The sequence below is a fragment of the Tachypleus tridentatus genome, chromosome 1, assembly GCF_004210375.1.
Source record: "Tachypleus tridentatus isolate NWPU-2018 chromosome 1, ASM421037v1, whole genome shotgun sequence".
NCBI classification, from domain to species: domain Eukaryota; kingdom Metazoa; phylum Arthropoda; class Merostomata; order Xiphosura; family Limulidae; genus Tachypleus; species Tachypleus tridentatus.
In genome coordinates, this window is record NC_134825.1 from 167,421,225 (window position 1) to 167,448,264 (window position 27,040).

Sequence of the window (27,040 nt, forward strand, 5' to 3'; positions counted from 1 at the left end):
TTAGTAACAGTCTATACTAAAGTGATTGTTAAGAACAACAAACTGTGTATTAGATAAACACCTCTACTGGTTAGTAACAGTCTATACTAAAGTGATTGTTAAGAACAACAAACTGTGTATTAGATAAACACCTCTACTGGTTAGTAACAGTCTATACTAAAGTGATTGTTAAGAAGAACAACAAACTGTGTATTAGATAAACACCTCTACTGGTTAGTAACAGTCTATACTAAAGTGATTGTTAAGAACAACAAACTGTGTATTAGATAAACACCTCTACTGGTTAGTAACAGTCTATATTAAAGTGATTGTTAAGAAGAACAACAAACTGTGTATTAGATAAACACCTCTACTGGTTAGTAACAGTCTATACTAAAGTGATTGTTAAGAACAACAAACTGTGTATTAGATAAACACCTCTACTGGTTAGTAACAGTCTATACTAAAGTGATTGTTAAGAACAACAAACTGTGTATTAGATAAACACCTCTACTGGTTAGTAACAGTCTATACTAAAGTGATTGTTAAGAAGAACAACAAACTGTGTATTAGATAAACACCTCTACTGGTTAGTAACAGTCTATACTAAAGTGATTGTTAAGAAGAACAACAAACTGTGTATTAGATAAACACCTCTACTGGTTAGTAACAGTCTATACTAAAGTGATTGTTAAGAACAACAAACTGTGTATTAGATAAACACCTCTACTGGTTAGTAACAGTCTATACTAAAGTGATTGTTAAGAACAACAAACTGTGTATTAGATAAACACCTCTACTGGTTAGTAACAGTCTATACTAAAGTGATTGTTAAGAACAACAAACTGTGTATTAGATAAACACCTCTACTGGTTAGTAACAGTCTATACTAAAGTGATTGTTAAGAACAACAAACTGTGTATTAGATAAACACCTCTACTGGTTAGTAACAGTCTATACTAAAGTGATTGTTAAGAACAACAAACTGTGTATTAGATAAACACCTCTACTGGTTAGTAACAGTCTATACTAAAGTGATTGTTAAGAACAACAAACTGTGTATTAGATAAACACCTCTACTGGTTAGTAACAGTCTATACTAAAGTGATTGTTAAGAACAACAAACTGTGTATTAGATAAACACCTCTACTGGTTAGTAACAGTCTATATTAAAGTGATTGTTAAGAAGAACAACAAACTGTGTATTAGATAAACACCTCTACTGGTTAGTAACAGTCTATACTAAAGTGATTGTTAAGAACAACAAACTGTGTATTAGATAAACACCTCTACTGGTTAGTAACAGTCTATACTAAAGTGATTGTTAAGAAGAACAAACTGTGTATTAGATAAACACCTCTACTGGTTAGTAACAGTCTATACTAAAGTGATTGTTAAGAACAACAAACTGTGTATTAGATAAACACCTCTACTGGTTAGTAACAGTCTATACTAAAGTGATTGTTAAGAACAACAAACTGTGTATTAGATAAACACCTCTACTGGTTAGTAACAGTCTATATTAAAGTGATTGTTAAGAACAACAAACTGTGTATTAGATAAACACCTCTACTGGTTAGTAACAGTCTATACTAAAGTGATTGTTAAGAACAACAAACTGTGTATTAGATAAACACCTCTACTGGTTAGTAACAGTCTATACTAAAGTGATTGTTAAGAACAACAAACTGTGTATTAGATAAACACCTCTACTGGTTAGTAACAGTCTATACTAAAGTGATTGTTAAGAACAACAAACTGTGTATTAGATAAACACCTCTACTGGTTAGTAACAGTCTATACTAAAGTGATTGTTAAGAAGAACAACAAACTGTGTATTAGATAAACACCTCTACTGGTTAGTAACAGTCTATACTAAAGTGATTGTTAAGAAGAACAACAAACTGTGTATTAGATAAACACCTCTACTGGTTAGTAACAGTCTATACTAAAGTGATTGTTAAGAACAACAAACTGTGTATTAGATAAACACCTCTACTGGTTAGTAACAGTCTATACTAAAGTGATTGTTAAGAACAACAAACTGTGTATTAGATAAACACCTCTACTGGTTAGTAACAGTCTATACTAAAGTGATTGTTAAGAACAACAAACTGTGTATTAGATAAACACCTCTACTGGTTAGTAACAGTCTATACTAAAGTGATTGTTAAGAAGAACAACAAACTGTGTATTAGATAAACACCTCTACTGGTTAGTAACAGTCTATACTAAAGTGATTGTTAAGAACAACAAACTGTGTATTAGATAAACACCTCTACTGGTTAGTAACAGTCTATACTAAAGTGATTGTTAAGAACAACAAACTGTGTATTAGATAAACACCTCTACTGGTTAGTAACAGTCTATACTAAAGTGATTGTTAAGAACAACAAACTGTGTATTAGATAAACACCTCTACTGGTTAGTAACAGTCTATACTAAAGTGATTGTTAAGAAGAACAACAAACTGTGTATTAGATAAACACCTCTACTGGTTAGTAACAGTCTATACTAAAGTGATTGTTAAGAAGAACAACAAACTGTGTATTAGATAAACACCTCTACTGGTTAGTAACAGTCTATACTAAAGTGATTGTTAAGAAGAACAACAAACTGTGTATTAGATAAACACCTCTACTGGTTAGTAACAGTCTATACTAAAGTGATTGTTAAGAACAACAAACTGTGTATTAGATAAACACCTCTACTGGTTAGTAACAGTCTATACTAAAGTGATTGTTAAGAACAACAAACTGTGTATTAGATAAACACCTCTACTGGTTAGTAACAGTCTATACTAAAGTGATTGTTAAGAAGAACAACAAACTGTGTATTAGATAAACACCTCAACTGGTTAGTAACAGTCTATACTAAAGTGATTGTTAAGAAGAACAACAAACTGTGTATTAGATAAACACCTCTACTGGTTAGTAACAGTCTATACTAAAGTGATTGTTAAGAACAACAAACTATGTATTAGATAAACACCTCTACTGGTTAGTAACAGTCTATACTAAAGTGATTGTTAAGAAGAACAAACTGTGTATTAGATAAACACCTCTACTGGTTAGTAACAGTCTATATTAAAGTTATTGTTAAGAAGAACAACAAACTGTGTATTAGATAAACACCTCTACTGGTTAGTAACAGTCTATATTAAAGTGATTGTTAAGAAGAACAAACTGTGTATTAGATAAACACCTCTACTGGTTAGTAACAGTCTATACTAAAGTGATTGTTAAGAACAACAAACTGTGTATTAGATAAACACCTCTACTGGTTAGTAACAGTCTATACTAAAGTGATTGTTAAGAACAACAAACTGTGTATTAGATAAACACCTCTACTGGTTAGTAACAGTCTATACTAAAGTGATTGTTAAGAAGAACAACAAACTGTGTATTAGATAAACACCTCTACTGGTTAGTAACAGTCTATACTAAAGTGATTGTTAAGAACAACAAACTGTGTATTAGATAAACACCTCTACTGGTTAGTAACAGTCTATACTAAAGTGATTGTTAAGAACAACAAACTGTGTATTAGATAAACACCTCTACTGGTTAGTAACAGTCTATACTAAAGTGATTGTTAAGAAGAACAACAAACTGTGTATTAGATAAACACCTCTACTGGTTAGTAACAGTCTATATTAAAGTGATTGTTAAGAACAACAAACTGTGTATTAGATAAACACCTCTACTGGTTAGTAACAGTCTATACTAAAGTGATTGTTAAGAACAACAAACTGTGTATTAGATAAACACCTCTACTGGTTAGTAACAGTCTATACTAAAGTGATTGTTAAGAACAACAAACTGTGTATTAGATAAACACCTCTACTGGTTAGTAACAGTCTATACTAAAGTGATTGTTAAGAACAACAAACTGTGTATTAGATAAACACCTCTACTGGTTAGTAACAGTCTATACTAAAGTGATTGTTAAGAACAACAAACTGTGTATTAGATAAACACCTCTACTGGTTAGTAACAGTCTATACTAAAGTGATTGTTAAGAACAACAAACTGTGTATTAGATAAACACCTCTACTGGTTAGTAACAGTCTATACTAAAGTGATTGTTAAGAAGAACAACAAACTGTGTATTAGATAAACACCTCTACTGGTTAGTAACAGTCTATACTAAAGTGATTGTTAAGAAGAACAACAAACTGTGTATTAGATAAACACCTCTACTGGTTAGTAACAGTCTATACTAAAGTGATTGTTAAGAACAACAAACTGTGTATTAGATAAACACCTCTACTGGTTAGTAACAGTCTATACTAAAGTGATTGTTAAGAACAACAAACTGTGTATTAGATAAACACCTCTACTGGTTAGTAACAGTCTATACTAAAGTGATTGTTAAGAAGAACAACAAACTGTGTATTAGATAAACACCTCTACTGGTTAGTAACAGTCTATACTAAAGTGATTGTTAAGAACAACAAACTGTGTATTAGATAAACACCTCTACTGGTTAGTAACAGTCTATACTAAAGTGATTGTTAAGAACAACAAACTGTGTATTAGATAAACACCTCTACTGGTTAGTAACAGTCTATACTAAAGTGATTGTTAAGAACAACAAACTGTGTATTAGATAAACACCTCTACTGGTTAGTAACAGTCTATACTAAAGTGATTGTTAAGAAGAACAACAAACTGTGTATTAGATAAACACCTCTACTGGTTAGTAACAGTCTATACTAAAGTGATTGTTAAGAACAACAAACTGTGTATTAGATAAACACCTCTACTGGTTAGTAACAGTCTATACTAAAGTGATTGTTAAGAACAACAAACTGTGTATTAGATAAACACCTCTACTGGTTAGTAACAGTCTATATTAAAGTGATTGTTAAGAACAACAAACTGTGTATTAGATAAACACCTCTACTGGTTAGTAACAGTCTATACTAAAGTGATTGTTAAGAACAACAAACTGTGTATTAGATAAACACCTCTACTGGTTAGTAACAGTCTATACTAAAGTGATTGTTAAGAACAACAAACTGTGTATTAGATAAACACCTCTACTGGTTAGTAACAGTCTATACTAAAGTGATTGTTAAGAACAACAAACTGTGTATTAGATAAACACCTCTACTGGTTAGTAACAGTCTATATTAAAGTGATTGTTAAGAAGAACAACAAACTGTGTATTAGATAAACACCTCTACTGGTTAGTAACAGTCTATACTAAAGTGATTGTTAAGAACAACAAACTGTGTATTAGATAAACACCTCTACTGGTTAGTAACAGTCTATACTAAAGTGATTGTTAAGAACAACAAACTGTGTATTAGATAAACACCTCTACTGGTTAGTAACAGTCTATACTAAAGTGATTGTTAAGAAGAACAAACTGTGTATTAGATAAACACCTCTACTGGTTAGTAACAGTCTATATTAAAGTGATTGTTAAGAAGAACAAACTGTGTATTAGATAAACACCTCTACTGGTTAGTAACAGTCTATATTAAAGTGATTGTTAAGAACAACAAACTGTGTATTAGATAAACACCTCTACTGGTTAGTAACAGTCTATATTAAAGTGATTGTTAAGAAGAACAAACTGTGTATTAGATAAACACCTCTACTGGTTAGTAACAGTCTATATTAAAGTGATTGTTAAGAACAACAAACTGTGTATTAGATAAACACCTCTACTGGTTAGTAACAGTCTATACTAAAGTGATTGTTAAGAACAACAAACTGTGTATTAGATAAACACCTCTACTGGTTAGTAACAGTCTATACTAAAGTGATTGTTAAGAACAACAAACTGTGTATTAGATAAACACCTCTACTGGTTAGTAACAGTCTATACTAAAGTGATTGTTAAGAAGAACAAACTGTGTATTAGATAAACACCTCTACTGGTTAGTAACAGTCTATACTAAAGTGATTGTTAAGAACAACAAACTGTGTATTAGATAAACACCTCTACTGGTTAGTAACAGTCTATACTAAAGTGATTGTTAAGAAGAACAACAAACTGTGTATTAGATAAACACCTCTACTGGTTAGTAACAGTCTATATTAAAGTGATTGTTAAGAAGAACAACAAACTGTGTATTAGATAAACACCTCTACTGGTTAGTAACAGTCTATATTAAAGTGATTGTTAAGAAGAACAACAAACTGTGTATTAGATAAACACCTCTACTGGTTAGTAACAGTCTATACTAAAGTGATTGTTAAGAACAACAAACTGTGTATTAGATAAACACCTCTACTGGTTAGTAACAGTCTATACTAAAGTGATTGTTAAGAACAACAAACTGTGTATTAGATAAACACCTCTACTGGTTAGTAACAGTCTATACTAAAGTGATTGTTAAGAACAACAAACTGTGTATTAGATAAACACCTCTACTGGTTAGTAACAGTCTATACTAAAGTGATTGTTAAGAACAACAAACTGTGTATTAGATAAACACCTCTACTGGTTAGTAACAGTCTATACTAAAGTGATTGTTAAGAACAACAAACTGTGTATTAGATAAACACCTCTACTGGTTAGTAACAGTCTATACTAAAGTGATTGTTAAGAACAACAAACTGTGTATTAGATAAACACCTCTACTGGTTAGTAACAGTCTATTAAAGTGTCTATATTAAAGTGATTGTTAAGAACAACAAACTGTGTATTAGATAAACACCTCTACTGGTTAGTAACAGTCTATACTAAAGTGATTGTTAAGAACAACAAACTGTGTATTAGATAAACACCTCTACTGGTTAGTAACAGTCTATACTAAAGTGATTGTTAAGAACAACAAACTGTGTATTAGATAAACACCTCTACTGGTTAGTAACAGTCTATACTAAAGTGATTGTTAAGAACAACAAACTGTGTATTAGATAAACACCTCTACTGGTTAGTAACAGTCTATACTAAAGTGATTGTTAAGAAGAACAACAAACTGTGTATTAGATAAACACCTCTACTGGTTAGTAACAGTCTATACTAAAGTGATTGTTAAGAACAACAAACTGTGTATTAGATAAACACCTCTACTGGTTAGTAACAGTCTATACTAAAGTGATTGTTAAGAACAACAAACTGTGTATTAGATAAACACCTCTACTGGTTAGTAACAGTCTATATTAAAGTGATTGTTAAGAACAACAAACTGTGTATTAGATAAACACCTCTACTGGTTAGTAACAGTCTATACTAAAGTGATTGTTAAGAACAACAAACTGTGTATTAGATAAACACCTCTACTGGTTAGTAACAGTCTATACTAAAGTGATTGTTAAGAACAACAAACTGTGTATTAGATAAACACCTCTACTGGTTAGTAACAGTCTATACTAAAGTGATTGTTAAGAACAACAAACTGTGTATTAGATAAACACCTCTACTGGTTAGTAACAGTCTATACTAAAGTGATTGTTAAGAACAACAAACTGTGTATTAGATAAACACCTCTACTGGTTAGTAACAGTCTATACTAAAGTGATTGTTAAGAACAACAAACTGTGTATTAGATAAACACCTCTACTGGTTAGTAACAGTCTATACTAAAGTGATTGTTAAGAACAACAAACTGTGTATTAGATAAACACCTCTACTGGTTAGTAACAGTCTATACTAAAGTGATTGTTAAGAACAACAAACTGTGTATTAGATAAACACCTCTACTGGTTAGTAACAGTCTATACTAAAGTGATTGTTAAGAAGAACAACAAACTGTGTATTAGATAAACACCTCTACTGGTTAGTAACAGTCTATACTAAAGTGATTGTTAAGAACAACAAACTGTGTATTAGATAAACACCTCTACTGGTTAGTAACAGTCTATATTAAAGTGATTGTTAAGAAGAACAACAAACTGTGTATTAGATAAACACCTCTACTGGTTAGTAACAGTCTATACTAAAGTGATTGTTAAGAACAACAAACTGTGTATTAGATAAACACCTCTACTGGTTAGTAACAGTCTATACTAAAGTGATTGTTAAGAACAACAAACTGTGTATTAGATAAACACCTCTACTGGTTAGTAACAGTCTATACTAAAGTGATTGTTAAGAAGAACAACAAACTGTGTATTAGATAAACACCTCTACTGGTTAGTAACAGTCTATACTAAAGTGATTGTTAAGAACAACAAACTGTGTATTAGATAAACACCTCTACTGGTTAGTAACAGTCTATACTAAAGTGATTGTTAAGAACAACAAACTGTGTATTAGATAAACACCTCTACTGGTTAGTAACAGTCTATACTAAAGTGATTGTTAAGAACAACAAACTGTGTATTAGATAAACACCTCTACTGGTTAGTAACAGTCTATATTAAAGTGATTGTTAAGAACAACAAACTGTGTATTAGATAAACACCTCTACTGGTTAGTAACAGTCTATACTAAAGTGATTGTTAAGAACAACAAACTGTGTATTAGATAAACACCTCTACTGGTTAGTAACAGTCTATACTAAAGTGATTGTTAAGAAGAACAACAAACTGTGTATTAGATAAACACCTCTACTGGTTAGTAACAGTCTATATTAAAGTGATTGTTAAGAAGAACAACAAACTGTGTATTAGATAAACACCTCTACTGGTTAGTAACAGTCTATACTAAAGTGATTGTTAAGAACAACAAACTGTGTATTAGATAAACACCTCTACTGGTTAGTAACAGTCTATACTAAAGTGATTGTTAAGAACAACAAACTGTGTATTAGATAAACACCTCTACTGGTTAGTAACAGTCTATACTAAAGTGATTGTTAAGAACAACAAACTGTGTATTAGATAAACACCTCTACTGGTTAGTAACAGTCTATACTAAAGTGATTGTTAAGAACAACAAACTGTGTATTAGATAAACACCTCTACTGGTTAGTAACAGTAAAGTGATTGTTAAGAACAACAAACTGTGTATTAGATAAACACCTCTACTGGTTAGTAACAGTCTATACTAAAGTGATTGTTAAGAACAACAAACTGTGTATTAGATAAACACCTCTACTGGTTAGTAACAGTCTATACTAAAGTGATTGTTAAGAACAACAAACTGTGTATTAGATAAACACCTCTACTGGTTAGTAACAGTCTATACTAAAGTGATTGTTAAGAAGAACAACAAACTGTGTATTAGATAAACACCTCTACTGGTTAGTAACAGTCTATACTAAAGTGATTGTTAAGAAGAACAACAAACTGTGTATTAGATAAACACCTCTACTGGTTAGTAACAGTCTATACTAAAGTGATTGTTAAGAAGAACAACAAACTGTGTATTAGATAAACACCTCTACTGGTTAGTAACAGTCTATACTAAAGTGATTGTTAAGAACAACAAACTGTGTATTAGATAAACACCTCTACTGGTTAGTAACAGTCTATATTAAAGTGATTGTTAAGAACAACAAACTGTGTATTAGATAAACACCTCTACTGGTTAGTAACAGTCTATACTAAAGTGATTGTTAAGAACAACAAACTGTGTATTAGATAAACACCTCTACTGGTTAGTAACAGTCTATACTAAAGTGATTGTTAAGAAGAACAACAAACTGTGTATTAGATAAACACCTCTACTGGTTAGTAACAGTCTATACTAAAGTGATTGTTAAGAAGAACAACAAACTGTGTATTAGATAAACACCTCTACTGGTTAGTAACAGTCTATACTAAAGTGATTGTTAAGAACAACAAACTGTGTATTAGATAAACACCTCTACTGGTTAGTAACAGTCTATACTAAAGTGATTGTTAAGAACAACAAACTGTGTATTAGATAAACACCTCTACTGGTTAGTAACAGTCTATACTAAAGTGATTGTTAAGAACAACAAACTGTGTATTAGATAAACACCTCTACTGGTTAGTAACAGTCTATACTAAAGTGATTGTTAAGAAGAACAACAAACTGTGTATTAGATAAACACCTCTACTGGTTAGTAACAGTCTATATTAAAGTGATTGTTAAGAAGAACAACAAACTGTGTATTAGATAAACACCTCTACTGGTTAGTAACAGTCTATACTAAAGTGATTGTTAAGAACAACAAACTGTGTATTAGATAAACACCTCTACTGGTTAGTAACAGTCTATACTAAAGTGATTGTTAAGAACAACAAACTGTGTATTAGATAAACACCTCTACTGGTTAGTAACAGTCTATACTAAAGTGATTGTTAAGAACAACAAACTGTGTATTAGATAAACACCTCTACTGGTTAGTAACAGTCTATATTAAAGTGATTGTTAAGAACAACAAACTGTGTATTAGATAAACACCTCTACTGGTTAGTAACAGTCTATACTAAAGTGATTGTTAAGAACAACAAACTGTGTATTAGATAAACACCTCTACTGGTTAGTAACAGTCTATACTAAAGTGATTGTTAAGAACAACAAACTGTGTATTAGATAAACACCTCTACTGGTTAGTAACAGTCTATACTAAAGTGATTGTTAAGAACAACAAACTGTGTATTAGATAAACACCTCTACTGGTTAGTAACAGTCTATACTAAAGTGATTGTTAAGAACAACAAACTGTGTATTAGATAAACACCTCTACTGGTTAGTAACAGTCTATACTAAAGTGATTGTTAAGAACAACAAACTGTGTATTAGATAAACACCTCTACTGGTTAGTAACAGTCTATACTAAAGTGATTGTTAAGAACAACAAACTGTGTATTAGATAAACACCTCTACTGGTTAGTAACAGTCTATATTAAAGTGATTGTTAAGAAGAACAAACTGTGTATTAGATAAACACCTCTACTGGTTAGTAACAGTCTATATTAAAGTGATTGTTAAGAACAACAAACTGTGTATTAGATAAACACCTCTACTGGTTAGTAACAGTCTATATTAAAGTGATTGTTAAGAAGAACAAACTGTGTATTAGATAAACACCTCTACTGGTTAGTAACAGTCTATATTAAAGTGATTGTTAAGAACAACAAACTGTGTATTAGATAAACACCTCTACTGGTTAGTAACAGTCTATACTAAAGTGATTGTTAAGAACAACAAACTGTGTATTAGATAAACACCTCTACTGGTTAGTAACAGTCTATATTAAAGTGATTGTTAAGAACAACAAACTGTGTATTAGATAAACACCTCTACTGGTTAGTAACAGTCTATATTAAAGTGATTGTTAAGAAGAACAACAAACTGTGTATTAGATAAACACCTCTACTGGTTAGTAACAGTCTATACTAAAGTGATTGTTAAGAACAACAAACTGTGTATTAGATAAACACCTCTACTGGTTAGTAACAGTCTATACTAAAGTGATTGTTAAGAAGAACAACAAACTGTGTATTAGATAAACACCTCTACTGGTTAGTAACAGTCTATATTAAAGTGATTGTTAAGAAGAACAACAAACTGTGTATTAGATAAACACCTCTACTGGTTAGTAACAGTCTATATTAAAGTGATTGTTAAGAAGAACAACAAACTGTGTATTAGATAAACACCTCTACTGGTTAGTAACAGTCTATACTAAAGTGATTGTTAAGAACAACAAACTGTGTATTAGATAAACACCTCTACTGGTTAGTAACAGTCTATACTAAAGTGATTGTTAAGAACAACAAACTGTGTATTAGATAAACACCTCTACTGGTTAGTAACAGTCTATACTAAAGTGATTGTTAAGAACAACAAACTGTGTATTAGATAAACACCTCTACTGGTTAGTAACAGTCTATATTAAAGTGATTGTTAAGAACAACAAACTGTGTATTAGATAAACACCTCTACTGGTTAGTAACAGTCTATACTAAAGTGATTGTTAAGAACAACAAACTGTGTATTAGATAAACACCTCTACTGGTTAGTAACAGTCTATACTAAAGTGATTGTTAAGAACAACAAACTGTGTATTAGATAAACACCTCTACTGGTTAGTAACAGTCTATATTAAAGTGATTGTTAAGAACAACAAACTGTGTATTAGATAAACACCTCTACTGGTTAGTAACAGTCTATACTAAAGTGATTGTTAAGAACAACAAACTGTGTATTAGATAAACACCTCTACTGGTTAGTAACAGTCTATACTAAAGTGATTGTTAAGAACAACAAACTGTGTATTAGATAAACACCTCTACTGGTTAGTAACAGTCTATACTAAAGTGATTGTTAAGAACAACAAACTGTGTATTAGATAAACACCTCTACTGGTTAGTAACAGTCTATACTAAAGTGATTGTTAAGAAGAACAACAAACTGTGTATTAGATAAACACCTCTACTGGTTAGTAACAGTCTATACTAAAGTGATTGTTAAGAACAACAAACTGTGTATTAGATAAACACCTCTACTGGTTAGTAACAGTCTATACTAAAGTGATTGTTAAGAACAACAAACTGTGTATTAGATAAACACCTCTACTGGTTAGTAACAGTCTATATTAAAGTGATTGTTAAGAACAACAAACTGTGTATTAGATAAACACCTCTACTGGTTAGTAACAGTCTATACTAAAGTGATTGTTAAGAACAACAAACTGTGTATTAGATAAACACCTCTACTGGTTAGTAACAGTCTATACTAAAGTGATTGTTAAGAACAACAAACTGTGTATTAGATAAACACCTCTACTGGTTAGTAACAGTCTATACTAAAGTGATTGTTAAGAACAACAAACTGTGTATTAGATAAACACCTCTACTGGTTAGTAACAGTCTATACTAAAGTGATTGTTAAGAACAACAAACTGTGTATTAGATAAACACCTCTACTGGTTAGTAACAGTCTATATTAAAGTGATTGTTAAGAACAACAAACTGTGTATTAGATAAACACCTCTACTGGTTAGTAACAGTCTATACTAAAGTGATTGTTAAGAAGAACAAACTGTGTATTAGATAAACACCTCTACTGGTTAGTAACAGTCTATACTAAAGTGATTGTTAAGAACAACAAACTGTGTATTAGATAAACACCTCTACTGGTTAGTAACAGTCTATACTAAAGTGATTGTTAAGAACAACAAACTGTGTATTAGATAAACACCTCTACTGGTTAGTAACAGTCTATACTAAAGTGATTGTTAAGAAGAACAACAAACTGTGTATTAGATAAACACCTCTACTGGTTAGTAACAGTCTATACTAAAGTGATTGTTAAGAACAACAAACTGTGTATTAGATAAACACCTCTACTGGTTAGTAACAGTCTATACTAAAGTGATTGTTAAGAACAACAAACTGTGTATTAGATAAACACCTCTACTGGTTAGTAACAGTCTATACTAAAGTGATTGTTAAGAAGAACAACAAACTGTGTATTAGATAAACACCTCTACTGGTTAGTAACAGTCTATACTAAAGTGATTGTTAAGAACAACAAACTGTGTATTAGATAAACACCTCTACTGGTTAGTAACAGTCTATACTAAAGTGATTGTTAAGAACAACAAACTGTGTATTAGATAAACACCTCTACTGGTTAGTAACAGTCTATACTAAAGTGATTGTTAAGAACAACAAACTGTGTATTAGATAAACACCTCTACTGGTTAGTAACAGTCTATATTAAAGTGATTGTTAAGAACAACAAACTGTGTATTAGATAAACACCTCTACTGGTTAGTAACAGTCTATACTAAAGTGATTGTTAAGAACAACAAACTGTGTATTAGATAAACACCTCTACTGGTTAGTAACAGTCTATATTAAAGTGATTGTTAAGAACAACAAACTGTGTATTAGATAAACACCTCTACTGGTTAGTAACAGTCTATATTAAAGTGATTGTTAAGAACAACAAACTGTGTATTAGATAAACACCTCTACTGGTTAGTAACAGTCTATACTAAAGTGATTGTTAAGAACAACAAACTGTGTATTAGATAAACACCTCTACTGGTTAGTAACAGTCTATACTAAAGTGATTGTTAAGAAGAACAACAAACTGTGTATTAGATAAACACCTCTACTGGTTAGTAACAGTCTATACTAAAGTGATTGTTAAGAACAACAAACTGTGTATTAGATAAACACCTCTACTGGTTAGTAACAGTCTATACTAAAGTGATTGTTAAGAACAACAAACTGTGTATTAGATAAACACCTCTACTGGTTAGTAACAGTCTATACTAAAGTGATTGTTAAGAAGAACAACAAACTGTGTATTAGATAAACACCTCTACTGGTTAGTAACAGTCTATACTAAAGTGATTGTTAAGAAGAACAACAAACTGTGTATTAGATAAACACCTCTACTGGTTAGTAACAGTCTATACTAAAGTGATTGTTAAGAAGAACAACAAACTGTGTATTAGATAAACACCTCTACTGGTTAGTAACAGTCTATACTAAAGTGATTGTTAAGAAGAACAACAAACTGTGTATTAGATAAACACCTCTACTGGTTAGTAACAGTCTATATTAAAGTGATTGTTAAGAACAACAAACTGTGTATTAGATAAACACCTCTACTGGTTAGTAACAGTCTATACTAAAGTGATTGTTAAGAACAACAAACTGTGTATTAGATAAACACCTCTACTGGTTAGTAACAGTCTATACTAAAGTGATTGTTAAGAAGAACAACAAACTGTGTATTAGATAAACACCTCTACTGGTTAGTAACAGTCTATACTAAAGTGATTGTTAAGAACAACAAACTGTGTATTAGATAAACACCTCTACTGGTTAGTAACAGTCTATACTAAAGTGATTGTTAAGAACAACAAACTGTGTATTAGATAAACACCTCTACTGGTTAGTAACAGTCTATACTAAAGTGATTGTTAAGAACAACAAACTGTGTATTAGATAAACACCTCTACTGGTTAGTAACAGTCTATATTAAAGTGATTGTTAAGAACAACAAACTGTGTATTAGATAAACACCTCTACTGGTTAGTAACAGTCTATACTAAAGTGATTGTTAAGAAGAACAACAAACTGTGTATTAGATAAACACCTCTACTGGTTAGTAACAGTCTATATTAAAGTGATTGTTAAGAACAACAAACTGTGTATTAGATAAACACCTCTACTGGTTAGTAACAGTCTATACTAAAGTGATTGTTAAGAAGAACAACAAACTGTGTATTAGATAAACACCTCTACTGGTTAGTAACAGTCTATACTAAAGTGATTGTTAAGAAGAACAACAAACTGTGTATTAGATAAACACCTCTACTGGTTAGTAACAGTCTATACTAAAGTGATTGTTAAGAACAACAAACTGTGTATTAGATAAACACCTCTACTGGTTAGTAACAGTCTATACTAAAGTGATTGTTAAGAACAACAAACTGTGTATTAGATAAACACCTCTACTGGTTAGTAACAGTCTATACTAAAGTGATTGTTAAGAAGAACAACAAACTGTGTATTAGATAAACACCTCTACTGGTTAGTAACAGTCTATACTAAAGTGATTGTTAAGAAGAACAACAAACTGTGTATTAGATAAACACCTCTACTGGTTAGTAACAGTCTATACTAAAGTGATTGTTAAGAACAACAAACTGTGTATTAGATAAACACCTCTACTGGTTAGTAACAGTCTATACTAAAGTGATTGTTAAGAACAACAAACTGTGTATTAGATAAACACCTCTACTGGTTAGTAACAGTCTATACTAAAGTGATTGTTAAGAACAACAAACTGTGTATTAGATAAACACCTCTACTGGTTAGTAACAGTCTATACTAAAGTGATTGTTAAGAAGAACAACAAACTGTGTATTAGATAAACACCTCTACTGGTTAGTAACAGTCTATACTAAAGTGATTGTTAAGAAGAACAACAAACTGTGTATTAGATAAACACCTCTACTGGTTAGTAACAGTCTATATTAAAGTGATTGTTAAGAAGAACAACAAACTGTGTATTAGATAAACACCTCTACTGGTTAGTAACAGTCTATATTAAAGTGATTGTTAAGAACAACAAACTGTGTATTAGATAAACACCTCTACTGGTTAGTAACAGTCTATACTAAAGTGATTGTTAAGAACAACAAACTGTGTATTAGATAAACACCTCTACTGGTTAGTAACAGTCTATACTAAAGTGATTGTTAAGAACAACAAACTGTGTATTAGATAAACACCTCTACTGGTTAGTAACAGTCTATACTAAAGTGATTGTTAAGAAGAACAACAAACTGTGTATTAGATAAACACCTCTACTGGTTAGTAACAGTCTATATTAAAGTGATTGTTAAGAACAACAAACTGTGTATTAGATAAACACCTCTACTGGTTAGTAACAGTCTATACTAAAGTGATTGTTAAGAACAACAAACTGTGTATTAGATAAACACCTCTACTGGTTAGTAACAGTCTATACTAAAGTGATTGTTAAGAAGAACAACAAACTGTGTATTAGATAAACACCTCTACTGGTTAGTAACAGTCTATATTAAAGTGATTGTTAAGAACAACAAACTGTGTATTAGATAAACACCTCTACTGGTTAGTAACAGTCTATATTAAAGTGATTGTTAAGAACAACAAACTGTGTATTAGATAAACACCTCTACTGGTTAGTAACAGTCTATACTAAAGTGATTGTTAAGAACAACAAACTGTGTATTAGATAAACACCTCTACTGGTTAGTAACAGTCTATACTAAAGTGATTGTTAAGAACAACAAACTGTGTATTAGATAAACACCTCTACTGGTTAGTAACAGTCTATACTAAAGTGATTGTTAAGAACAACAAACTGTGTATTAGATAAACACCTCTACTGGTTAGTAACAGTCTATACTAAAGTGATTGTTAAGAACAACAAACTGTGTATTAGATAAACACCTCTACTGGTTAGTAACAGTCTATATTAAAGTGATTGTTAAGAACAACAAACTGTGTATTAGATAAACACCTCTACTGGTTAGTAACAGTCTATACTAAAGTGATTGTTAAGAACAACAAACTGTGTATTAGATAAACACCTCTACTGGTTAGTAACAGTCTATACTAAAGTGATTGTTAAGAACAACAAACTGTGTATTAGATAAACACCTCTACTGGTTAGTAACAGTCTATACTAAAGTGATTGTTAAGAAGAACAACAAACTGTGTATTAGATAAACACCTCTACTGGTTAGTAACAGTCTATACCAAAGTGATTGTTAAGAAGAACAACAAACTGTGTATTAGATAAACACCTCTACTGGTTAGTAACAGTCTATACTAAAGTGATTGTTAAGAACAACAAACTGTGTATTAGATAAACACCTCTACTGGTTAGTAACAGTCTATACTAAAGTGATTGTTAAGAACAACAAACTGTGTATTAGATAAACACCTCTACTGGTTAGTAACAGTCTATATTAAAGTGATTGTTAAGAAGAACAACAAACTGTGTATTAGATAAACACCTCTACTGGTTAGTAACAGTCTATACTAAAGTGATTGTTAAGAACAACAAACTGTGTATTAGATAAACACCTCTACTGGTTAGTAACAGTCTATACTAAAGTGATTGTTAAGAACAACAAACTGTGTATTAGATAAACACCTCTACTGGTTAGTAACAGTCTATACTAAAGTGATTGTTAAGAACAACAAACTGTGTATTAGATAAACACCTCTACTGGTTAGTAACAGTCTATACTAAAGTGATTGTTAAGAAGAACAACAAACTGTGTATTAGATAAACACCTCTACTGGTTAGTAACAGTCTATACTAAAGTGATTGTTAAGAACAACAAACTGTGTATTAGATAAACACCTCTACTGGTTAGTAACAGTCTATACTAAAGTGATTGTTAAGAACAACAAACTGTGTATTAGATAAACACCTCTACTGGTTAGTAACAGTCTATACTAAAGTGATTGTTAAGAAGAACAACAAACTGTGTATTAGATAAACACCTCTACTGGTTAGTAACAGTCTATATTAAAGTGATTGTTTAAGAACAACAAACTGTGTATTAGATAAACACCTCTACTGGTTAGTAACAGTCTATACTAAAGTGATTGTTAAGAAGAACAACAAACTGTGTATTAGATAAACACCTCTACTGGTTAGTAACAGTCTATACTAAAGTGATTGTTAAGAACAACAAACTGTGTATTAGATAAACACCTCTACTGGTTAGTAACAGTCTATACTAAAGTGATTGTTAAGAACAACAAACTGTGTATTAGATAAACACCTCTACTGGTTAGTAACAGTCTATACTAAAGTGATTGTTAAGAACAACAAACTGTGTATTAGATAAACACCTCTACTGGTTAGTAACAGTCTATACTAAAGTGATTGTTAAGAAGAACAACAAACTGTGTATTAGATAAACACCTCTACTGGTTAGTAACAGTCTATACTAAAGTGATTGTTAAGAACAACAAACTGTGTATTAGATAAACACCTCTACTGGTTAGTAACAGTCTATACTAAAGTGATTGTTAAGAACAACAAACTGTGTATTAGATAAACACCTCTACTGGTTAGTAACAGTCTATACTAAAGTGATTGTTAAGAACAACAAACTGTGTATTAGATAAACACCTCTACTGGTTAGTAACAGTCTATATTAAAGTGATTGTTAAGAACAACAAACTGTGTATTAGATAAACACCTCTACTGGTTAGTAACAGTCTATATTAAAGTGATTGTTAAGAACAACAAACTGTGTATTAGATAAACACCTCTACTGGTTAGTAACAGTCTATACTAAAGTGATTGTTAAGAAGAACAAACTGTGTATTAGATAAACACCTCTACTGGTTAGTAACAGTCTATACTAAAGTGATTGTTAAGAACAACAAACTGTGTATTAGATAAACACCTCTACTGGTTAGTAACAGTCTATACTAAAGTGATTGTTAAGAACAACAAACTGTGTATTAGATAAACACCTCTACTGGTTAGTAACAGTCTATATTAAAGTGATTGTTAAGAACAACAAACTGTGTATTAGATAAACACCTCTACTGGTTAGTAACAGTCTATATTAAAGTGATTGTTAAGAACAACAAACTGTGTATTAGATAAACACCTCTACTGGTTAGTAACAGTCTATACTAAAGTGATTGTTAAGAACAACAAACTGTGTATTAGATAAACACCTCTACTGGTTAGTAACAGTCTATACTAAAGTGATTGTTAAGAAGAACAACAAACTGTGTATTAGATAAACACCTCTACTGGTTAGTAACAGTCTATATTAAAGTGATTGTTAAGAAGAACAACAAACTGTGTATTAGATAAACACCTCTACTGGTTAGTAACAGTCTATATTAAAGTGATTGTTAAGAAGAACAACAAACTGTGTATTAGATAAACACCTCTACTGGTTAGTAACAGTCTATACTAAAGTGATTGTTAAGAACAACAAACTGTGTATTAGATAAACACCTCTACTGGTTAGTAACAGTCTATACTAAAGTGATTGTTAAGAACAACAAACTGTGTATTAGATAAACACCTCTACTGGTTAGTAACAGTCTATACTAAAGTGATTGTTAAGAACAACAAACTGTGTATTAGATAAACACCTCTACTGGTTAGTAACAGTCTATACTAAAGTGATTGTTAAGAACAACAAACTGTGTATTAGATAAACACCTCTACTGGTTAGTAACAGTCTATACTAAAGTGATTGTTAAGAACAACAAACTGTGTATTAGATAAACACCTCTACTGGTTAGTAACAGTCTATACTAAAGTGATTGTTAAGAACAACAAACTGTGTATTAGATAAACACCTCTACTGGTTAGTAACAGTCTATACTAAAGTGATTGTTAAGAACAACAAACTGTGTATTAGATAAACACCTCTACTGGTTAGTAACAGTCTATATTAAAGTGATTGTTAAGAACAACAAACTGTGTATTAGATAAACACCTCTACTGGTTAGTAACAGTCTATACTAAAGTGATTGTTAAGAAGAACAACAAACTGTGTATTAGATAAACACCTCTACTGGTTAGTAACAGTCTATACTAAAGTGATTGTTAAGAAGAACAACAAACTGTGTATTAGATAAACACCTCTACTGGTTAGTAACAGTCTATACTAAAGTGATTGTTAAGAAGAACAACAAACTGTGTATTAGATAAACACCTCTACTGGTTAGTAACAGTCTATACTAAAGTGATTGTTAAGAAGAACAACAAACTGTGTATTAGATAAACACCTCTACTGGTTAGTAACAGTCTATATTAAAGTGATTGTTAAGAACAACAAACTGTGTATTAGATAAACACCTCTACTGGTTAGTAACAGTCTATACTAAAGTGATTGTTAAGAACAACAAACTGTGTATTAGATAAACACCTCTACTGGTTAGTAACAGTCTATACTAAAGTGATTGTTAAGAAGAACAACAAACTGTGTATTAGATAAACACCTCTACTGGTTAGTAACAGTCTATACTAAAGTGATTGTTAAGAAGAACAACAAACTGTGTATTAGATAAACACCTCTACTGGTTAGTAACAGTCTATACTAAAGTGATTGTTAAGAACAACAAACTGTGTATTAGATAAACACCTCTACTGGTTAGTAACAGTCTATACTAAAGTGATTGTTAAGAACAACAAACTGTGTATTAGATAAACACCTCTACTGGTTAGTAACAGTCTATACTAAAGTGATTGTTAAGAACAACAAACTGTGTATTAGATAAACACCTCTACTGGTTAGTAACAGTCTATATTAAAGTGATTGTTAAGAACAACAAACTGTGTATTAGATAAACACCTCTACTGGTTAGTAACAGTCTATACTAAAGTGATTGTTAAGAACAACAAACTGTGTATTAGATAAACACCTCTACTGGTTAGTAACAGTCTATATTAAAGTGATTGTTAAGAACAACAAACTGTGTATTAGATAAACACCTCTACTGGTTAGTAACAGTCTATACTAAAGTGATTGTTAAGAACAACAAACTGTGTATTAGATAAACACCTCTACTGGTTAGTAACAGTCTATACTAAAGTGATTGTTAAGAACAACAAACTGTGTATTAGATAAACACCTCTACTGGTTAGTAACAGTCTATATTAAAGTGATTGTTAAGAACAACAAACTGTGTATTAGATAAACACCTCTACTGGTTAGTAACAGTCTATATTGTTAAAGTGATTGTTAAGAACAACAAACTGTGTATTAGATAAACACCTCTACTGGTTAGTAACAGTCTATACTAAAGTGATTGTTAAGAAGAACAACAAACTGTGTATTAGATAAACACCTCTACTGGTTAGTAACAGTCTATACTAAAGTGATTGTTAAGAACAACAAACTGTGTATTAGATAAACACCTCTACTGGTTAGTAACAGTCTATACTAAAGTGATTGTTAAGAACAACAAACTGTGTATTAGATAAACACCTCTACTGGTTAGTAACAGTCTATACTAAAGTGATTGTTAAGAACAACAAACTGTGTATTAGATAAACACCTCTACTGGTTAGTAACAGTCTATACTAAAGTGATTGTTAAGAACAACAAACTGTGTATTAGATAAACACCTCTACTGGTTAGTAACAGTCTATACTAAAGTGATTGTTAAGAAGAACAAACTGTGTATTAGATAAACACCTCTACTGGTTAGTAACAGTCTATACTAAAGTGATTGTTAAGAACAACAAACTGTGTATTAGATAAACACCTCTACTGGTTAGTAACAGTCTATACTAAAGTGATTGTTAAGAACAACAAACTGTGTATTAGATAAACACCTCTACTGGTTAGTAACAGTCTATACTAAAGTGATTGTTAAGAAGAACAACAAACTGTGTATTAGATAAACACCTCTACTGGTTAGTAACAGTCTATACTAAAGTGATTGTTAAGAACAACAAACTGTGTATTAGATAAACACCTCTACTGGTTAGTAACAGTCTATACTAAAGTGATTGTTAAGAACAACAAACTGTGTATTAGATAAACACCTCTACTGGTTAGTAACAGTCTATACTAAAGTGATTGTTAAGAAGAACAACAAACTGTGTATTAGATAAACACCTCTACTGGTTAGTAACAGTCTATACTAAAGTGATTGTTAAGAAGAACAACAAACTGTGTATTAGATAAACACCTCTACTGGTTAGTAACAGTCTATACTAAAGTGATTGTTAAGAAGAACAACAAACTGTGTATTAGATAAACACCTCTACTGGTTAGTAACAGTCTATACTAAAGTGATTGTTAAGAACAACAAACTGTGTATTAGATAAACACCTCTACTGGTTAGTAACAGTCTATACTAAAGTGATTGTTAAGAACAACAAACTGTGTATTAGATAAACACCTCTACTGGTTAGTAACAGTCTATACTAAAGTGATTGTTAAGAACAACAAACTGTGTATTAGATAAACACCTCTACTGGTTAGTAACAGTCTATACTAAAGTGATTGTTAAGAACAACAAACTGTGTATTAGATAAACACCTCTACTGGTTAGTAACAGTCTATTAAAGTGATTGTTAAGAAGAACAACAAACTGTGTATTAGATAAACACCTCTACTGGTTAGTAACAGTCTATACTAAAGTGATTGTTAAGAAGAACAACAAACTGTGTATTAGATAAACACCTCTACTGGTTAGTAACAGTCTATACTAAAGTGATTGTTAAGAACAACAAACTGTGTATTAGATAAACACCTCTACTGGTTAGTAACAGTCTATACTAAAGTGATTGTTAAGAACAACAAACTGTGTATTAGATAAACACCTCTACTGGTTAGTAACAGTCTATACTAAAGTGATTGTTAAGAACAACAAACTGTGTATTAGATAAACACCTCTACTGGTTAGTAACAGTCTATACTAAAGTGATTGTTAAGAACAACAAACTGTGTATTAGATAAACACCTCTACTGGTTAGTAACAGTCTATACTAAAGTGATTGTTAAGAACAACAAACTGTGTATTAGATAAACACCTCTACTGGTTAGTAACAGTCTATATTAAAGTGATTGTTAAGAACAACAAACTGTGTATTAGATAAACACCTCTACTGGTTAGTAACAGTCTATACTAAAGTGATTGTTAAGAACAACAAACTGTGTATTAGATAAACACCTCTACTGGTTAGTAACAGTCTATACTAAAGTGATTGTTAAGAAGAACAAACTGTGTATTAGATAAACACCTCTACTGGTTAGTAACAGTCTATATTAAAGTGATTGTTAAGAACAACAAACTGTGTATTAGATAAACACCTCTACTGGTTAGTAACAGTCTATACTAAAGTGATTGTTAAGAACAACAAACTGTGTATTAGATAAACACCTCTACTGGTTAGTAACAGTCTATACTAAAGTGATTGTTAAGAACAACAAACTGTGTATTAGATAAACACCTCTACTGGTTAGTAACAGTCTATACTAAAGTGATTGTTAAGAACAACAAACTGTGTATTAGATAAACACCTCTACTGGTTAGTAACAGTCTATACTAAAGTGATTGTTAAGAACAACAAACTGTGTATTAGATAAACACCTCTACTGGTTAGTAACAGTCTATACTAAAGTGATTGTTAAGAACAACAAACTGTGTATTAGATAAACACCTCTACTGGTTAGTAACAGTCTATACTAAAGTGATTGTTAAGAAGAACAACAAACTGTGTATTAGATAAACACCTCTACTGGTTAGTAACAGTCTATACTAAAGTGATTGTTAAGAAGAACAACAAACTGTGTATTAGATAAACACCTCTACTGGTTAGTAACAGTCTATACTAAAGTGATTGTTAAGAAGAACAACAAACTGTGTATTAGATAAACACCTCTACTGGTTAGTAACAGTCTATACTAAAGTGATTGTTAAGAAGAACAACAAACTGTGTATTAGATAAACACCTCTACTGGTTAGTAACAGTCTATACTAAAGTGATTGTTAAGAACAACAAACTGTGTATTAGATAAACACCTCTACTGGTTAGTAACAGTCTATACTAAAGTGATTGTTAAGAACAACAAACTGTGTATTAGATAAACACCTCTACTGGTTAGTAACAGTCTATACTAAAGTGATTGTTAAGAACAACAAACTGTGTATTAGATAAACACCTCTACTGGTTAGTAACAGTCTATACTAAAGTGATTGTTAAGAACAACAAACTGTGTATTAGATAAACACCTCTACTGGTTAGTAACAGTCTATACTAAAGTGATTGTTAAGAACAACAAACTGTGTATTAGATAAACACCTCTACTGGTTAGTAACAGTCTATACTAAAGTGATTGTTAAGAACAACAAACTGTGTATTAGATAAACACCTCTACTGGTTAGTAACAGTCTATACTAAAGTGATTGTTAAGAACAACAAACTGTGTATTAGATAAACACCTCTACTGGTTAGTAACAGTCTATACTAAAGTGATTGTTAAGAAGAACAACAAACTGTGTATTAGATAAACACCTCTACTGGTTAGTAACAGTCTATACTAAAGTGATTGTTAAGAACAACAAACTGTGTATTAGATAAACACCTCTACTGGTTAGTAACAGTCTATACTAAAGTGATTGTTAAGAACAACAAACTGTGTATTAGATAAACACCTCTACTGGTTAGTAACAGTCTATACTAAAGTGATTGTTAAGAACAACAAACTGTGTATTAGATAAACACCTCTACTGGTTAGTAACAGTCTATACTAAAGTGATTGTTAAGAAGAACAACAAACTGTGTATTAGATAAACACCTCTACTGGTTAGTAACAGTCTATATTAAAGTGATTGTTAAGAACAACAAACTGTGTATTAGATAAACACCTCTACTGGTTAGTAACAGTCTATATTAAAGTGATTGTTAAGAACAACAAACTGTGTATTAGATAAACACCTCTACTGGTTAGTAACAGTCTATACTAAAGTGATTGTTAAGAACAACAAACTGTGTATTAGATAAACACCTCTACTGGTTAGTAACAGTCTATACTAAAGTGATTGTTAAGAACAACAAACTGTGTATTAGATAAACACCTCTACTGGTTAGTAACAGTCTATACTAAAGTGATTGTTAAGAACAACAAACTGTGTATTAGATAAACACCTCTACTGGTTAGTAACAGTCTATACTAAAGTGATTGTTAAGAACAACAAACTGTGTATTAGATAAACACCTCTACTGGTTAGTAACAGTCTATACTAAAGTGATTGTTAAGAACAACAAACTGTGTATTAGATAAACACCTCTACTGGTTAGTAACAGTCTATACTAAAGTGATTGTTAAGAACAACAAACTGTGTATTAGATAAACACCTCTACTGGTTAGTAACAGTCTATACTAAAGTGATTGTTAAGAAGAACAACAAACTGTGTATTAGATAAACACCTCTACTGGTTAGTAACAGTCTATACTAAAGTGATTGTTAAGAAGAACAACAAACTGTGTATTAGATAAACACCTCTACTGGTTAGTAACAGTCTATACTAAAGTGATTGTTAAGAAGAACAACAAACTGTGTATTAGATAAACACCTCTACTGGTTAGTAACAGTCTATACTAAAGTGATTGTTAAGAACAACAAACTGTGTATTAGATAAACACCTCTACTGGTTAGTAACAGTCTATACTAAAGTGATTGTTAAGAACAACAAACTGTGTATTAGATAAACACCTCTACTGGTTAGTAACAGTCTATACTAAAGTGATTGTTAAGAAGAACAACAAACTGTGTATTAGATAAACACCTCTACTGGTTAGTAACAGTCTATACTAAAGTGATTGTTAAGAACAACAAACTGTGTATTAGATAAACACCTCTACTGGTTAGTAACAGTCTATACTAAAGTGATTGTTAAGAACAACAAACTGTGTATTAGATAAACACCTCACTGGTTAGTAACAGTCTATACTAAAGTGATTGTTAAGAACAACAAACTGTGTATTAGATAAACACCTCTACTGGTTAGTAACAGTCTATACTAAAGTGATTGTTAAGAACAACAAACTGTGTATTAGATAAACACCTCTACTGGTTAGTAACAGTCTATACTAAAGTGATTGTTAAGAACAACAAACTGTGTATTAGATAAACACCTCTACTGGTTAGTAACAGTCTATATTGTTAAAGTGATTGTTAAGAAGAACAACAAACTGTGTATTAGATAAACACCTCTACTGGTTAGTAACAGTCTATACTAAAGTGATTGTTAAGAAGAACAACAAACTGTGTATTAGATAAACACCTCTACTGGTTAGTAACAGTCTATACTAAAGTGATTGTTAAGAACAACAAACTGTGTATTAGATAAACACCTCTACTGGTTAGTAACAGTCTATACTAAAGTGATTGTTAAGAACAACAAACTGTGTATTAGATAAACACCTCTACTGGTTAGTAACAGTCTATACTAAAGTGATTGTTAAGAAGAACAACAAACTGTGTATTAGATAAACACCTCTACTGGTTAGTAACAGTCTATACTAAAGTGATTGTTAAGAACAACAAACTGTGTATTAGATAAACACCTCTACTGGTTAGTAACAGTCTATTAAAGTGATAAGAACAACAAACTGTGTATTAGATAAACACCTCTACTGGTTAGTAACAGTCTATACTAAAGTGATTGTTAAGAACAACAAACTGTGTATTAGATAAACACCTCTACTGGTTAGTAACAGTCTATACTAAAGTGATTGTTAAGAACAACAAACTGTGTATTAGATAAACACCTCTACTGGTTAGTAACAGTCTATACTAAAGTGATTGTTAAGAACAACAAACTGTGTATTAGATAAACACCTCTACTGGTTAGTAACAGTCTATACTAAAGTGATTGTTAAGAAGAACAACAAACTGTGTATTAGATAAACACCTCTACTGGTTAGTAACAGTCTATACTAAAGTGATTGTTAAGAACAACAAACTGTGTATTAGATAAACACCTCTACTGGTTAGTAACAGTCTATACTAAAGTGATTGTTAAGAACAACAAACTGTGTATTAGATAAACACCTCTACTGGTTAGTAACAGTCTATACTAAAGTGATTGTTAAGAACAACAAACTGTGTATTAGATAAACACCTCTACTGGTTAGTAACAGTCTATACTAAAGTGATTGTTAAGAAGAACAAACTGTGTATTAGATAAACACCTCTACTGGTTAGTA